Here is a 17134-nt window from a genome sequence, read left to right as displayed (position 1 = left end):
AAAGCCAGATAATACTTTTTTGTTATAATCTCTGTGCTCATTTTTTCATTTAATTGTCTCTAATATCTTTAAAAGGAACGCAGTCACCCATCTGATATTTTTTGTTCTGGTTAAGGACCATATTTCAAACTAATTTACAGTTTGAATGCAGTGAAAAATGGTTTGTATAACGGTTTGCTGATGAAAGTGGTGTATTCTCTTGAAGCCTGGTAGCTGTTCTCATTAAAGCTCTTTGTAACAGTTCCTGTGCTTTCCTTACAATGTTTTTTGTTTCCTTCTAGGGGCATATAATAATTTGAAGTTAAATTTACAAGGCAGTTTCATAGTCTTCCAAAAGTAAACGATATCTTGTCTGGTAATGTTAGTAAGCCCCATAGTAGTTTTTATTCTATAAAAATTGTTACTTTGTTGGTTTTACAAATATGTTCCTACTTTATATATTAAGGTAAATCATAGAATCAATGCTTATAATAGTAAAAAGAAATAATAGTGATTGATTAGAAGGACAGTTATAAGATTAGTATGGCAAGCATTCAGAAGATAGAAATTGCCTAAATTAATATTACTGTGTGACTATGGCACAGCCTTTAATAACCTGAAGATATGTAGATTTTACTACATAATATGTTTTTCCCAAAACAACATGTTTTTGTTCCATTTTCCTCCCCTTCATCCTTGAAAACACACCAAGAAATTCTATTTAATGGCTCAAATTCTGGTGCATGGCTACTCTGCCCCAGTTTTGTCAGAAAAACATGTTCTGAAATATTTATCTCTCTCGCCGAGGATTCACAAGTGAATGCTTTGCTCTAAGGCAGTAGGCTGAGGAAGAGGTGTTAGTAAGCGAGAGGTGGCTGCAGTAGTTGTGCTGTGTGCGTTGTGCTGACTTCATCACATGCAAAATGCATTCAAGCCCATTTCTTACGTGGGCTTTTATCTTCAGCTTCGTAAATGTACATACTTTCTCAGAAAAATCTTTTCATTGCGAGTAATATTCTCAGTTTCAAAGTGAATGGATTCTTTCTTATTAGCAAGTAATGTTACTTTCAGACCTCAATTTCCAAGAAATTGAGCTTGTTGCATTTTTATTTCTTCAGTTTCAGACACGAAAATGAAGGGACTTACTCTGGTCTTCAGTGGAGCTAAAGAGTCCTGCTTTACCGTGGCTTATCGTTTCTCTTGGTCGCTCCTGACAGTGTGTGTCCACTTCTTGTGCTGTGCCACTTCTGTTGCTCTGTGGCTGCTGGCTAAAAGGGCAAAAAGTGAAACTGGCAAACCAAAAGCAATGCTTTTCTGGTGGTTTGGCAAGGTGAGGCAGCTCGGTCAGGATTCAACGTGAAGGGGGGAGGTGCAGCCACACAGCTAGGACCTGAGTGAGAGGAGGTGAGAGTGGAATAGCTCCCAGAGCCAGGGGGAGCTCTATGATGCTTCCCGCTGTGGCTGTGGTGTGGCTGGATGCAGGCGTGAGCAGCATCGTCTCCTCTCTGGCCTGGGGTAGATTCTAGGAGCCAGGCGCATACAGGCGCTTCCTGTACGTTAGCCACTGCAGTGCTGAACACCACCATTTATATTATGCTGTGTGTAAAGAATGACAGCATGGGTTAACACAAAAAAGCTCCAACATAAACTTCACATAGTAAATGTTTGTGGTACGGAAAGTTACCCGGTATTTTTTAAGAATGAAAATGTGGGATCGTAAATATGACTAGGTACTTCCTGGAGTGAAGTGGCCTGATTTGTGCCAGAGGTTTTAAGTTAAACTTGCCATTATATTTTGTATCGTCTGATCACTTCCTTCAGATTTTGCTACAACAAAATGTTATTTCTATTTTATCTACATAACAATGTTATCTAAAGGTGATTGATGTGAGGGGAAGAGATTGGTCAGTACAGATTACTGGGGTTTGGCTAGTTGTGGAAATGAAACTTCAGGACCCAGTGAACATTGTTTCAGTGGAAGTAGGTCCTTGTACATTTTTATGCACTTCTAAAAGCAGCTGCCTTGCAGAAAAATCTGTCTTTTGAAAATAAGATGTTTTATTTTTAGATATTATTCCTTAATTGCAGTTTCTGAAACTGTGTTTTAGACTTGAATATCTGTAAAACTGTATCACTTTTAACTAGTGTGTTTATTTGGAATGATTGTTGTGTTCTTGTTTTGCCTGTGTTTGGCCATCTCTTTTAGCTTGTGTGTTTCTTCTGTGTGTGTGTGTGTGGTGTTTTTTTTTTAACCATTATTGAAACTTTCATTGTAGTTCTGCAGATAAGTAGTTGCTTCAAAAGATATTAAAAAGTTATTCCTTTTTTTATTTAGAGCCAAGCATTGCAACATACACAACTGAAAAAATAGAGGGGAGAAATGATAAAGCTTCTGGCACATAATTGACAGTTCTACTCTTGTTCTTACAGGAAATATTTTGCTGTGTTGGTACTTCATTGGTCTTCAATAACAACTGAAGCTTTAAGGGATTATTTTAAAGCAACATCTTATTGGAACTAAAGCTTAAGACTCGAGATTTTATTTCATACATGTGCCATATGAGGACTACTGCTTTCCTGTTCTCTGAAAACTTGCAAGGGAAAGTATGTACTTTTCTGAGAATAAACATCACAGCACAACAGCTTCTGTTTAGGTATCTTCAAGTTTTTCATTTAGACTGGTTACTGCAGTCTTTCATTGTTGGTATATTTGTAAATTAAAGGATACTTTTTTTTTTTTTTCATATCTGCTAAGGTGTGTTGTTGGTTGCATCAGGAAAATGCAGAGAAGAAAAAACATATTCCCAAGTAGGGTAATACGTACCTATTGATGGTAGCTTGATGTATGTGATATTTTAAAATGAGAATGCAGCAATAGTGTTTTTTTTTTTTTTTTTTTTTTCCCAGGCTTTATAAGAATAGTGTTCACATTTTGTCTTAGGTTATTTTCAAAAGTCTTACAAGAAAGCGCTAGACATATATTTCTTCCTACACAAAAAATCTTTAGAGCTGCTTAGAGGGTCTGACCTTAGGAGCTAAGAAGAACTGTCCCACAGGGAGAAGAAATCAAGTGTCACCATAAGGTTAGTTGTCATATACTCAGACTGTGAAATTCAGATTTCTATTCCGAAAATTAGCTTCTCTTTGGCTGTCGCTTCAGTGACAACAGTCTGTGAAATACATTCTCTGATCCCTCATTCATTTTTCATGTTCCTCTCCAAGGACATAGTACCCTGAGATCAAAACTCCAATTTTACTGGATATACTAGTTCTCTATGTTATGGGTAGGTTTAAGATTAAAATTACAGCATAGTTAGATGTCATTTCCTTCAGAAATAGAAATAGGTGCTGTTAAAACTTTCGATTCCACCAGGATCTACTTAACAACCAAAAATATTTTTTCAATAAACCAGAAGCTGCTAATATTGTACCTGCTGACTGATAGGAGAAAAATGCAATGAGAATTTTTGCTTATCCCATGTTTCTTTGTATTTCTGGGTAGCTATAACATCTGTACATTTCTCAGTCTTATTTGAGATCCTGATGGAATAAAACATTAACTACTTTTATTCAAGTCTTAAACGTCAAATATGTAGGAACTTTCATAAAACAGTGGTATTTCTTCCTGTCACATAAACCCACAATTTAATGGTATCCATCCAGAGCAACAGATTTCAAATACAGCAGTATAAAATTATGTACTTAAGCTTTAGTACAGGGATATTTGTGATCAGATTTTAGTGACTGCTTTCTGTCGGTGTTTGAAACCTGTAGAGAAACCCAGGGAGATGACAGTAGATCAGCTGACACAGTTTTCGCCAAGCAAGCACACATTCTGACTGGTTGTTTAATCTTGATCATATCTGTTCTTCATAATCCTCTGCCCATAAGAAAAGTGCATCTGTAATTTTTTTTCAGGTCATAGAGAAGACTGCTGATCAAAGGGGTAAACAATTCACAAAATGCACATATTATCTGTTTTGAGCTGTCCTTTTTCTACTCTCAGGAACGCGTCTCGTTGAAAAAACTGTTGAAAGAAACAGTAAACCCTTATCATAGCCGGAGGCATGGATTTGTATCTTCTTATCACAGAGGAAGAGACTTTATTATTTCTTGTTTCCAAAGAAGAAAGGTGCTGAATTCGGTTGAGGAATTGAACACCTCCATCTGCTGTGTCATATTCACATTGGTTGTTTTTTGTCCATTTCCAGATTAAAAGCAATAGCAAAGGTACCTACTTCTGTAAGTAACCATCCAGCCAACATTCTGAGATTCTTAATAAGAATACAGTTATTTATTATATTCTTGTATTAAGCATCTGTGCAGGTGCTTGTTTGACTTTTGGATGACAGTGAGAATATTTAGGAAGACACCACAGTGGTTGTGGCCAGTGTATGCTGCCAGGCTGTGCAGTTGTTCCTGTATGAAGATGACTGGCTTATGAAAGCCATGTCCAATGAATAAATTCAGTGACTACCAAATATAGTCATAGGTCTGGTCCAAGAATATAAAAGGTATCAGAGGAAGCCTTCAAATAATACACCTGTAGAAGGTTTGTTTACCCTTTTGAATAGCCTCTTATGAAAGGTACCCCCTGAAAAATTACACAGTAGACCTTTTAACTATATCTGCCCTGTAAAATCTACAGCCACAATTCTGGGTTCAAAGAACCATAAGCAAATGCACTGTTAATGGATGACAAACTGCATCGTGAAATCAAGTTTGCAGTTTCCAGTCTGAACTTAGTCACCTTTTGTGTCAGGCGACCTCTTACAGACATGTAGCACCTCATGCAATAGCTTTTTCCATTATTTATTTATAGACATGCAAGAAGCTAAATGAATCTACAGTCCAGATAAGTGCATTGTAGAGCAACTGGGTATAGGTTTTTTTGAGAGGGCAAAACTTCCTGGGATTTTGGAAGATAGGTCACAACGGGGAGTCCACGATGTAGGACTTCAGTCAATATCCACCTGTAAAACTCCAAACAATACACATTACAATATTTGTTCCAGGGACAGTCTGAATCAACGTTTGGTATAGAGCCATATTTATATGATTGATACATGCTTTTCTGCCTTAGGCTATTACTGTCAGGTAACCCGGAATTACTTGTAATTCGAAGTGGGCCCAGCAGTTTTAGTTTTCCTAATTATTTGAAACGTACAGTCTATATGCTTGACTCTCAGGACACATTTGGATGACAAAAGCTGGGAGAAGTAATTTGCTTTACTATACCCAGTGCAATGTTTACAGTCATCTGAATCAGAATTTATTATGCCTTTTAAACTCATCTTCTCAAACTGAAGAAAGAAATCATACATGAAGACACATTTTCCAATGAAAAGATTTTAATGGTAACGTAGTCAGTGCCACGCTTCCCTTTGTTCTTAACTTTATCAAATACACTGGATGATGCATTAGACATGTTGTCAATGAACCTCTCCCATAGTTTATCTGAATCTAGCATATGTGGATGGTACTTTCCAGTTGATGGTTTCTTGACATTTTCATGTTTGCTTGTAGCAGCGTTGTACATAGGATATAACATTCCTTGTTATACCAAAATGATACCAGTCATGAATCTGGCTCTTCTCCATTGGCATCTCCTTCATCTGGTAGCCACGTTCACTTCTGCGCATTTTCATGAAAGATGCTTTCCTTCTAGCCACGAAGAAAAAAGTAGAAAACATTGTTGTCTTACTTCATATTCTTTCACAGTGACAGTCTTACTCAAGCACACTGAACACATCTGCCAAAAGAAATGTGCATTGATTGAATTATTGAGATACAGTTTTAGTTTTCTTCCTTACATTCTGTGATGGTTATGAAGAGGTTCACCTTCTTTATTCAGAACAAAAATTTTAGAGCGAGTTCCTTGATTGTTTTTGTTAGGGGATGTTATAAACAGCTGCTAATGTCAGCAGCTCTGGTGGATTCCTTCTGCCTAGCCCAGAGTCCCTGGGGCTTGTCCAGCCCAGGCCAGTGGACGTGGCTGCTGCTTTCCTGTTTGCAGGTTCAACTAGTAGTGAGCATTGAATATAAGGTACTCATATCCCCACTGGCACAACCAGCTACACAGGCTGCCACAGACCAGGCACCTTAATTGTAAGGCCAGGAAGTCTTGGAGGCCTCTTTAAAACACCCACTAATGTAATATGGGTTTGCAAAATAGCAACACTGGTTTCTACTCATAATTTTGTCTGTGACTAAAAATGGATTGAGGTATCTGCATTGTAAATATCTTTGAGTAAGTCTGGCGTAATGCAAGGCCGATGACTTCCATCGCCCTTTTATTGTCTTGCTTGGAAAGTCTCACAGTGAAATGCATACAAGATAAACAGAAAGATTGCTCATGAATTCTGTAGGTGGCATTTTCTGAAATTTCCTGGTGTGCATTTCATCAGTCACAGAAGTCACAGAAGATTGTTTCTAAGATTATCCATTGTCAAGCCTTGTTTTATTTCTCTGAATTGAATGCATTCAATTAAGGGTGACAATATTTTTCATATATGTTTTAGGTGTGAGTCATATTCAACTGTTGTGTCTTCATTTTTGTAGAACTAGTGAGATGCACAGCTTTTCAGCATTTAAGGGTGTTTTTGCATTTATTTTATTGCACTTTTTTAGGTGCAATACTGGTGAATTATTAATCTTAAATGTTGTGCTACTACGTAATGCAATGAAATACTTTTCTAAAAGTACAGCAATCTATTTTTTGATCACTAAGTATAATTGGATGACAATCCGTTGTACCTTTTTTACACCTGACATTAACCTTTCTGTGATAGGTACCCCACCCTCCCTTTGAGGGCACAGAGATAGTTAAGATTAAATTTGAAACATGTATTTTACTAGAAGTGTGTGATATCTTCCCAAACTGTCTTTGCTGTTGCTTTTCCCTCCCATAGGGCTAATTCCTAGTTGTGATTCATCCATCTAAGCTGACCTTGCAGGACGTTTAGCTTCTGCAGTGACTCGTCATGGATTAGATGTAGGTAAGGGAGCTGGTTACAGCAGTTCATGTCTCAAGAATAAAGTGCAGGTGAGCTTTGACAGTTCAAGTAAATTTTAATTCGACTTTTAGAGAGAGAATCCTAGATGTCCCCATATGTAATATACAGCTGAATTATTGCAGTAGTTTAACTGACCCAAATAGACTTTTATTTATTGAATGATTGATTGGACTTTTAGACCTTTAGTGGCAAGTTTGTATGGGAAGTACTCATTCCACTGTTGGTTTTTGTGACTTTGAAAACACTTGGAAAATAATGTGTTGTGGGAAGTGGATCTGCAAGCCTCTGCATGATATTACTAGACAGATATGTTTAATCTCTAAATACTTTGAAGTCTGTCTTCTGAAAACTGGAAGTTGCTCAATGGGTATGCAGTCGTCTGGAAGCGTTTGTCTTTTGTCCTTTAAGTGAGAATATGATCAATTCCTTAATTCACTTCTTAGCGAGTTAAAAGCCTAGCTTTAACTTTACTGTTCAAACACATTTTGGGAAAGTTTGGAGTCGTGTTAGAATGACTGCATTGTTTGTTTGCACATAGCAAAAGCAAGCCAGGTGATGTGAAAGACACAAGCAAAATTTACTTTCTCCCTTTGGGTGCTGTGGAATTTTACAAAGCAGAGGTGTTGTTAAATTGAGCTTAGTGGCTTGATTCGTTAGAACTTGGGTAAGTCATTAACCAGATCATCATTCATCTGAGCATTCAATTTAATTTTGCTTCTGCAGTAGCCATATTTTTTTTTTTAAGTGATTTTAAAATGTTTACTAAAGTACCAGCCTTCTGCAGGAAGATGCTGTTTTGGTGGTAGTAGGACTGGTAACAAATACAAGTCTTAGATCTTTGCATTTGTTTGTAGATCTTTTAGATCTTTGTAGAGTTTGTAGATCCTTTAGATCTTTGTAGAGTTTTACAAAGGATGTTGTAAGTCTGTAAATGGGCTGTATTTTACAGCACTGCAGTACCATACATCCTTTTCTTGGTGGCAGTGGAGGGAGACTTTTTTCCTTCCATCCACTCCCAGTACTCTCCTTCACAGCTGAGAAGATTGTTCCCATTTTAAAGTTGACCTTTAGATGTGCAACAGTAATGTTTGCTAGCTGAAGCCTGTGAAAAAACTCCTCTGGCCCAGAGAAAGAGATGACTTTTCATCTTTTCCTCAAATGATGAGGCTGTATGTTAGGCTATCAACAGGCTCGTGAGTGCAGCCTAGACCCTCTTGTCACCCTAAAATTTTTAGTAGACTCTGATTCTTTGAAACGCGATGTTCTCACCACATTCGAAATGAAAGCAAACACTAAGAATAGTATTTGAAAGGTGTCGTGTATTTCTGAGCACAGTGAAATGTTTACCGCAAAGCAGTGCAATGTGAAATGGCAAAGGGGAGAGAGTACTTAGTCCTTTCTGTGTGATTCACAAGTTATTTTCTGCTGAAGTAAAGAATTTGGTGATCAGCACCTGTTTGTTATGTTGCAGGTAGGTGAGAGAGACTTAAAATACCACAATCATGGTCAGAAATCTGGAAGAATTGATTTAAACAATATAAAAAGCTAAAAAATAACCATAAAATCAAGGCTTGAACAAGCAGGGTGATGAATGAATAGGCAGGGAGAGCTTTAACACAACATTACATACATTAAGGAGTAATCTGCAAGCCGTATTTTTGGACTACAGAACCAGATCACAGAAAAATCCCCAAGTAAACAGTGATAGAAAGTGAGTAGGTCTAGTCAATAGATATGACACTTTTTTCTTTTTCTTTTTAGCTTTATTATCATTACCTGATACATCACTTCCTTCAATACCTTAAAAACTGAGTTTTGATATATCTATGATGCTATTTAATAGTATGCCAATACAGTGATGAAAAACAAATCCTCTAAGTGAATATTTAAAAATGAACACCAGAGCACACATTTAAATCCTGTGCTATATGAACACAGGATAATTAAATAAAAATAAATGTGCATTATTCAGACCCACGAATCACTCTGTATCAGTGGTAAATATGCAGCCCAGATGGTGTTTGTCATCCACAAAACTGTAGTTCTTCATTCTGTATCATCTCTTTGTGTTTTTTAACTTGTGTGACAGCTGTACTTCTTGTTACTGCCATGCAAGAAGAGCTTGAGTAAGAAGGCTGCAGGTATGTTGCTAGGAGGTACTGTAAGGTAGGAACATGGAATGCTGCGCCCTGCTCAGGGCAGCCCAGGGTCAACACTGCAGATACGGATGATCTTACTTGAGCTAACTAACCCAGGCTTTATTTATTTCCAATAAATTCATTACAATACCCTGAAGGTACCTGATAAAGAAGATGAACAGAAGCTTGTATGTGGCTACAGCTTGCTTTCTAACATGACCCAAAGACTTGTAGATAGTAAGCAATTATTTTTCACTTTTCAGAAGAACTCTTAACTTCTATTAACACAGGGTTTTAAGCTTTACATTGAACAATTCATCTGTGGCAATGGGAAAACTCCTCTGTAGTTAATTATAACTTTTTAAAAAGCAAGTTTCTTTAAAAATAAAGCTAAGCTTCTAGCTTTTATAGATATTAATTTTTCTTAGAAATGTAAATGGGATTGAGAATGCAGTGGCTTCCTAGCCTTCAGTAAGACAAATCCAGTATGCTGCTTGCTTGGATTTTTTCATCTGAAATGAATGCTTAACAGTCTGCTGTTAGTTTTAAGTTGATGCCGAGAACTCTCTGATAAGCCATTGCACTTCATATCTTTGGAGAGTTAGGAGTACCTTGCATGTGCAAAAACTTCCCTGGCTTTTGCATGCTTATGGAACTGGTTTGCTCTTTGCTAATTTTAATCCTTGTCATTTTGTTAATGTATCAGAAGAAAATCCTCCTGTATCTTGTTTTCTGAAGCTGTATCTCTTTTCATGTTTCATTGCAAGAAAGCCAAGCCTCATACTCAGTATATCAAAATGCTTCAATATTTTTAGGCCTGTACCTTAATTTATAAATTATGAATGCTTTGGAAAGTCTCATAGACATGGTGTCCTGTACCACTTTCGTGAACAGTGAATTCTACTTTAGGGAAAAAAGCAGCTAATTCCGAAGTGATGTTATTAAAAATACCCAGCACAGCAGCATAAATAATATTTATTGATTCTATAATCACACACTTTGTTGTAAATGTTCTGTCAAGTACAGAGCAGCAAATAAAACTGTAACACTAAGAAAAAAATAGAATAGCTTTGTTGGGTTATGAAATTCTAATAGTGCAAGGGCTGCCAAGGAATGTGGGTACCATCAACAAAAATTGACTGGCTTTAAATGCCTAAAATTGAAGCTTGAATAGTCAATTGTCAAATTGTTTTAAACTTTCATGACTTGTCTGCTATTAAAATTGGAGAGAAGGGGGAGAGGGAGAGGGACGGAGAAGTTTCCCAGTGTTTGTATCTGTGTGGCATGTAAGAACTGCAGTTAGCAGACTTTTTTCTCTAATTTGCCACGTTAGTGACTATTATCAGGACAAAAATAGCAGGCTGCTTAAAATAAAGTATTACTTAAAATTGTTCACTTGTTAGCTCTAAGATTATTGTCTTCTTTATTTTTGAAAAGTAGAGTTTTTGGTTTTTGTTTTTTTTTTGAAGGAGGTACGATGTGAAGTTATTTTGTTTGCTGCTCTTTGTATATCCTTCAAAGATATTTGAAGAGTTTTGAAGTTTTCAGGCCAAATATTCTGGCAGCATATTTACAGAAAATGGTGGTTTTGCTACTGCAAATTTAGGCAATACAATTGCTCTTAGTTAAGCATGACAATTAAATATGAAGTTTTCTTAAATGAGAGGTGCAAAAATAAATCTGATATAAAGAATTGTGTGACATTCCCACCTTCCAGCTACAATACAACAGTATTGAATGCACTGTTGACTCAGGAGGTAGAATGAACAATAATCCAAATGAATATAATGGACTTGGTTAACTTGGAACTTTGTTTAAATAAGACAAGGTAAAAAATGAACAAACAAAACCAATAAAAAACACCACAAAAAAACCTAGGCCAGTGAATGCAGTCCTGCAGCTTACCAAAATACATTAGGATGTCCACCCCTCGCATCCTAAAGAGCTGTTGTAGGGAGACTGTCACCTTGTACTTCCTGCTGTGTCCTCCTGCTGCTACTAAACATAAAATAAATAAACGAGAAGTCTCTGCTCAGGAGTGTTTATGCATTAAGTGACCTGGGGATCTTTGCTTTTTTTCAGCCCTTCTTCTCAGTGATACTGCTCAAAACCCAGCATAGTCTTTGGAGTTTTATACTTCGTCTCATCTTCCGAGTTGGTTGCAATGACATTTAAAAATCACTAAAAATGTTGTAAATTAGTAACCTGAGAACAACGACACTAGAAAATGTCATAAAGCATCAGGAAAAATGTAAATATTTAAGGTGAATAGCTTAAACTTAATGAAAGGTTTAAGTTTAACCTGTGGGGAAATCAGTAAGTTCACACTTAAATATCATTTTAATGTTTATTCAGTAAAAAAGTGAATAATGGAGAAGATGGAATTGGTGCTTATGAAAAGGACAAAAGGCTACTGCATTTGGATGATTTTTTTTGTTTAATGCGTTTTGTTTTAATATTTTGCATTTTTGTTGCATTCTAAGACCTATTGCCATGAAATATTTAAGAAAAATTGCATGTGAAAAGTATTGATGCATTTAAGAAAATTTGGAAAAGTTAATAACAAAGTGGAGAGGTCTGCTTAAGGCTGTCTATATCGTTTCCTGCATGGTAGATACGATAGATACATGGTTGTGTCTATTGTCTCCTTACACACTCTGCAGACGTAAAATTTGAATCAACTCAAAAGAACTATAAAAACATATCTGTGCGTTCCCTACTTTTTCTTCCTGTTTTTCTCGTAGAAAGATGACTAATTAAGATAACTAATTGTAGAGTTCTACAGGTAAAAACTAGACCTTTGTTTAGACTGAGGTTGGTTGTATTGAAGTAGATGTAGGGTCCACCTGAGGTGAGGTGCCAGAACATGCTATCTGGCAGGCTACTTTCCCAAATACTTTCATAGCCTGCAACAATTTATGTCCCAAGGACTTCCTGAGTCCCATGTAGAATCTTTGTATTTAAAAGTTCTCGTTACATTGACCTCTCTCCCTTCTTGCATTCATACAGACTTGTAGCATCTGCACCATCAGGTGGCAAGGGGCCCAGCCTTTTCTGGCTTGTTTCTTGGTCACATGTCTTCATGCAGAAGCAGGAGTACTGTTGTTTGTTTCTCTGAACCTCTTTGAATACCCTTTTGTTTGTTCTGTTTTCCTTTATTGACTCTTGTTAACCTCTGCTTTAGCTTTTAATAAAAAAAAAAAAACAAACAGAAGTTCTGTGGTTTTTTTTCTCTCTTTTTTTTTTTTTTTTTTTTTCACCGTTATGTTCTCTGGCCCTTGTTGGCTTTGCTGTGCTTCTCAATTGAAAAACTAGCATCTGACCTTGTTTTCAAGTCTGCAGCCTTCTTCACAGAATCACAGAATTACTGAGGTTGGAAGGGACCTCTGAAAATCAACTAGTCCCTCTGTATGTTAAATTCACCCTGTTCTTCCTGTGTAGAAGTTCTTCGTTCCATAAGCAGCACTGGTTTCCAGAGGTCCTTCCTTTCTTACTCCTATATCTGCAACATGAATTAAAATTTTGTGGATGTGGTTTAACCCTGATCAGATTATCCTGCTACTTGGTCTTTTATATATATATATATATATATATATATATATATATATATATTTTTTTTTTAACGTAACTAGTAGCAGTGTGTGCTTGTGCCAGGGAATTAATTTTGAACATTATTCTTTCTGAGTCTGGTTACAAACATGCTTTACAGTTCACAGCGCAGGCAACGAGTATCTTTGGCATCGATATATTTGCACAGAGCTCAAGATCTTTTACTGGTGTCAGTAGAAGAATGTTATTTAAAAGTATTTTCCTATAGATATGTATTCTTTTGCTAGTTCAAATGTTTATGCTGAGCTGTGCAGTAAGCCTTCTGGATTTTGTAATACATTGCGCTGCAGCCTACTGGTGAACAGCAGAGCCAGGGAAAACTGTAGGTTGTGCTGAAGTATTTGTGGTGAAGGCATGTTGTTTGGAAATAACTGTCATGTTCTTGATAAAAGACAGACTTTGCAGTTACTTGCATGTACTGATCTTAATAATATTTGAAGAAAATTAATAGACGTTGAGTTCTTACAGGGTCTTTATCTGTTGTTTTTGTATGCCCACGTTCTGAAAATTGCTATTACTCAGTCTATGCGTATGGCACATTTCCTAAGTAGAGCACTGAAGCCTTAGTCATAGTAAAAGTAATAGTTACAGTGTGTATGCTATCAAAGTAGAGAAATAAATAATAATAATAAAAAGAAATCTGTGATGTTATTAGAACTGCCATGAAGTTTTGTGTCTTCCAAAAGTCTGCTTCCCTATAATATATACTACCTTATTGTGGCCACATTATTGTATCTGTTTATGATGTGTATACAATTATTTATATTAACCCGTTGCAGAACACAAATTTTCTAGGGTTGGAGGAATATTTCTAATCAATTTGTATATCAGTAAGTCTCCTTTTGTAGGAGGAAAGAAGGAGAACCAGCAGGTGTCCTATAAAGGGAAATCTTCTGTCATATTTCTCCAAAGTTATTCTATTTAAAACAAGCATTAATTGTAGATAGACTGCTCTGTAAATCCCAGCATGTGGAAACATTTTGTAACAATAAGAAAAATGTTTTGGTTCTGATGACATTCCAAAGTGCCTGTTCCACGATTCTTGCTGTTTCCATGTTGTTTTCAAAATCTCCTAGTTAGAGCAAGGCATGGATAGGTGGAAGTTCTTCCTCATCCTTTTTCCTCCAGCTAGAGAAAGTTGAACTCATAACTAATCCATCACTAAATGGCTGGTAAGCTTTAGCTTTCTCTTTGTGCTCATAAGTTAGGTCAAAAATCATGACTTAGTAGTTCCCTACCTTCTTCTTTGATCTATAGATTTCTCTCTCGGATTTTCTACAGGAAGTCTTGAGCTAATAAAAGAAAAAAAAAATTTTGCTTATCCTCCTTCTGACTCCTCGAGAGAGTCGGTCAGATTCCTGTGTGAACCATTGATGCTGTATAAGATTTCAACCATCAGTCCTGCCTGAGCTATGCAATTCAGATTGTTTTTCCCTCCAGAAAAGTGTTAAGTTGGAGAATCTGATTTTTTTTTCCACCTTAAAAATAACGTTTCCACCTTCATTTTTGAAGCCTATGAAGACTGGTGGGTGGCAGATAGCTTGTTTTGATAATGCATTGTTTATACATAGTAATGAACAGGGGATCAATACAGAGAGAAGGGGATAACTTGCAAAATTGGCTGAGATCTTTAGAATAAAGATAGATGTTTTAATCTTTGGTGAGAATTTCTCAATGCAGTAACTCAGGAAGAACTTTAGCCAGCATAGCAGCAGGTACAGGGTGCTCTTTGAGATACTTTGGGTCTCATTGTTAATTTCCCAGATGTAGCTGAGTTGTAGTTTTCTGATGTGGTTTATTTGGTTCAGCTACATACTGCCAGCATAAATTTATTGCATATAATTTTGCTGACCAAACAGACATGTAGGTAGAGGCTTGAGCTCCCATAATAAAATAAGTGGAAAATGAAGAAAAGTTGGAAAACCCCAAGTGAGTTTATCAAAAAGGCTTAGTTGGGAGAAGATAAATTCTGTTTTAAAAAATTATTTAGATTCTTGTATTTGTCTTTGCAGTTCTTCGGTACAGTCATGTCAGAACACGTACAACCATGTTACGTTGGTTGTTCCCACTCACGCCCAATTTGAAAATCTGTTGAAATCTAAAAGTACAGAATATTTTTCTTCTATCTTCAGTCATGTTTTGTGTCTTTTGTTTCTTATGAATTAGAAAGTTGAAGTGAACAAAATTATGCTACCAGAATGTCAGTTTTGTTTTCATGCTGAAATGTTTTTTTCAGTGTTTCAACTTTCATACTCCTATAATTTCAGGTATTAGAAAATGTTTATTACAGGTTACAGGGAGGATTTGTTTTATTCACTACTCAGTGAATATTTATATGAAGAGATAATTGGGCTAATGAGACTATGAAACGTGTTCTGTTTGAATCAATTGATTTAGCTTTAAAATGTATTCAAGTGTTAGGAAAGCATGGTGTTTTAGAACTGCTATTCTTTCATAGTAAGGTTACATGTTATAAAAAGGGTTATTAAGACATTGTGAAACTTACCAAAAACGGTGTGTAAGGTTTACTTGAGTGTATTATTTTTAGTTGCTGTGTATTTGAAGGCCAAGTCATGTTTGTAAGTAAGATAAAAACTATTCAAATGAAGAAAAGCACTTCTTACACTGGAAGGAACTTGGAGCCATTGCAAGACATTTGATTAGTATTCATGGCACAAAAGGAAATTATTTTTGGGGTAAAGGAATTTGTGAAAAGATAATTGGCTAGACCAACATTCTCATTAACCTAATTTGCATTAAATGTGCTACTGTGAATTGTAGTTATTGCTTTTCCATTTGAAAGGCATGCTTTGTTAATTTATTTAAAAAGCCCAGTTAAACTACAGTTTAAGTCATACCTTTTAATTCAGCAATACAGTATCTGGTATCTGTGGATCTATTATTCTGAGCTTTATGAGTGTGGAGAATCATAAACCAGCTCTTGATCCCGGTTGATTTTTCTCATGAGGTAGGTTTGTTGAGCTGCTTTACATCTGGTCATTCTCAGATACCTAGAGCATCCAACTAATCATTTTCTTTAATTTCACTCCTTTGTCTTGAAGAAAACATAAATAAATCGCTTTGTTCTAATAGTATGAATACTCTGAGGATCACTTGGTTTAATTATTTTTCCAATAAAAACTTACATTTATAACTAAATTGAACCCTTAAAATATGTGCTGTTAATACATAAATTAATCTGCCCGTTTTGGTATCTATTGTAAAATCATGAGAATGAAGATTGAATCTGGATTTCTTTAAATTTCAGCTTTAGTTATTACTTATTAGCAATGTTCTAGACGTTTTGAAACAGAGGGATTCACTTACAGTGGTGCTGTTTGCACTATGAGTGCTCAAGTTAAGCATTTGCATCTGCGGTTAGGCACGTGAAATAACTTATTTTTTCCAGGTGATCTGAATTCTCAGGATCAAATTTAATCTCCTTAATGCAATAATTCAACTGTTTCTTTTTAATTGAGATCCCAAAACAGCTATTTGTTGTCAAACTGCATGGTCTAAGAAGACATATGCCATGCTCTGCATCAGCAGCATACATGCTTTGTGCTACCACAAAGTGATTCTAGGCCTCTGGTCATCATCTGGTCTTGAGATTCTCTTGTTCCTGAGAATTTTTTATGGCATATTTGTTCACAAATATGCATTGTGAGTTGATAACAAGAAGTGTAAGTGTAACAAGACGTGTATGCCCCATACCTCCTGTTTTACTTATTTATTTAAACTAAACAGTTCTTTAAATGGTGCCAGAGTCTAAAATGATTGATTTTCAAGTTTAAAAATGTGCAGACAGTGGTATATTGAATAGAAGCATTTGAAAGTGTGACTTGATTGGTCTGAATATTAGTTTTGTGTGTGTGTGTAAATATATATATCATCAGCTATTAACATGTATTAATTATTCCAGAATTATTTTTGAATATACACTGTGGGTAATCAATGTTATAGTATAGTTTAATTACTGCTTTACATAAAGAGTTTAACACATAAGAACTTAGGAAGTTTTCCTGGTAGTTCCAATTTTACATGATTATTTCAGTAGGTTCTATCTCATTCTCTGCAACCCTAATCTTTCATGTTTCATCTGTGATAGACCTTACTATTTATTTTTTTATTTCTTGGAATTTTGGAGTATTTTTGCAGTGAATATGCTTATAGAACTGTCTTTCAAAACCCCTTGGGGTACTGCAATAGAAATCATTTACAGCAAAATAATAACCCACCTATAGAAAGAGGAAATTACTTCTGTGTTGGAGCAACGTGGTAGGTTCCAGCCTTAGCTAGAGGTTACATGTGTAGTTTAACTGGCCCTATTTAAGTTTTCTTTTAATTCAGTCCCTTGTGCATATGCATTAAGATTCATGCTTCAATGGCTTC

General features: G+C 36.0%; 1 protein-coding gene across 1 annotated transcript in view; it reads left to right on the top strand.

The window, feature by feature from the left end:
* The window catches only part of AVEN (apoptosis and caspase activation inhibitor), a 96282-nt gene that overhangs the window by 71773 nt on the left and 7375 nt on the right, over positions 1 to 17134 (top strand). The window lies entirely within an intron of this gene.

The sequence above is a fragment of the Cygnus atratus genome, chromosome 5 (genome assembly GCF_013377495.2).
Source record: "Cygnus atratus isolate AKBS03 ecotype Queensland, Australia chromosome 5, CAtr_DNAZoo_HiC_assembly, whole genome shotgun sequence".
NCBI lineage: Eukaryota > Metazoa > Chordata > Aves > Anseriformes > Anatidae > Cygnus > Cygnus atratus.
Note: the sequence above shows the minus strand (reverse complement) of the source record. Positions and strands in the feature narration are given on the sequence as shown.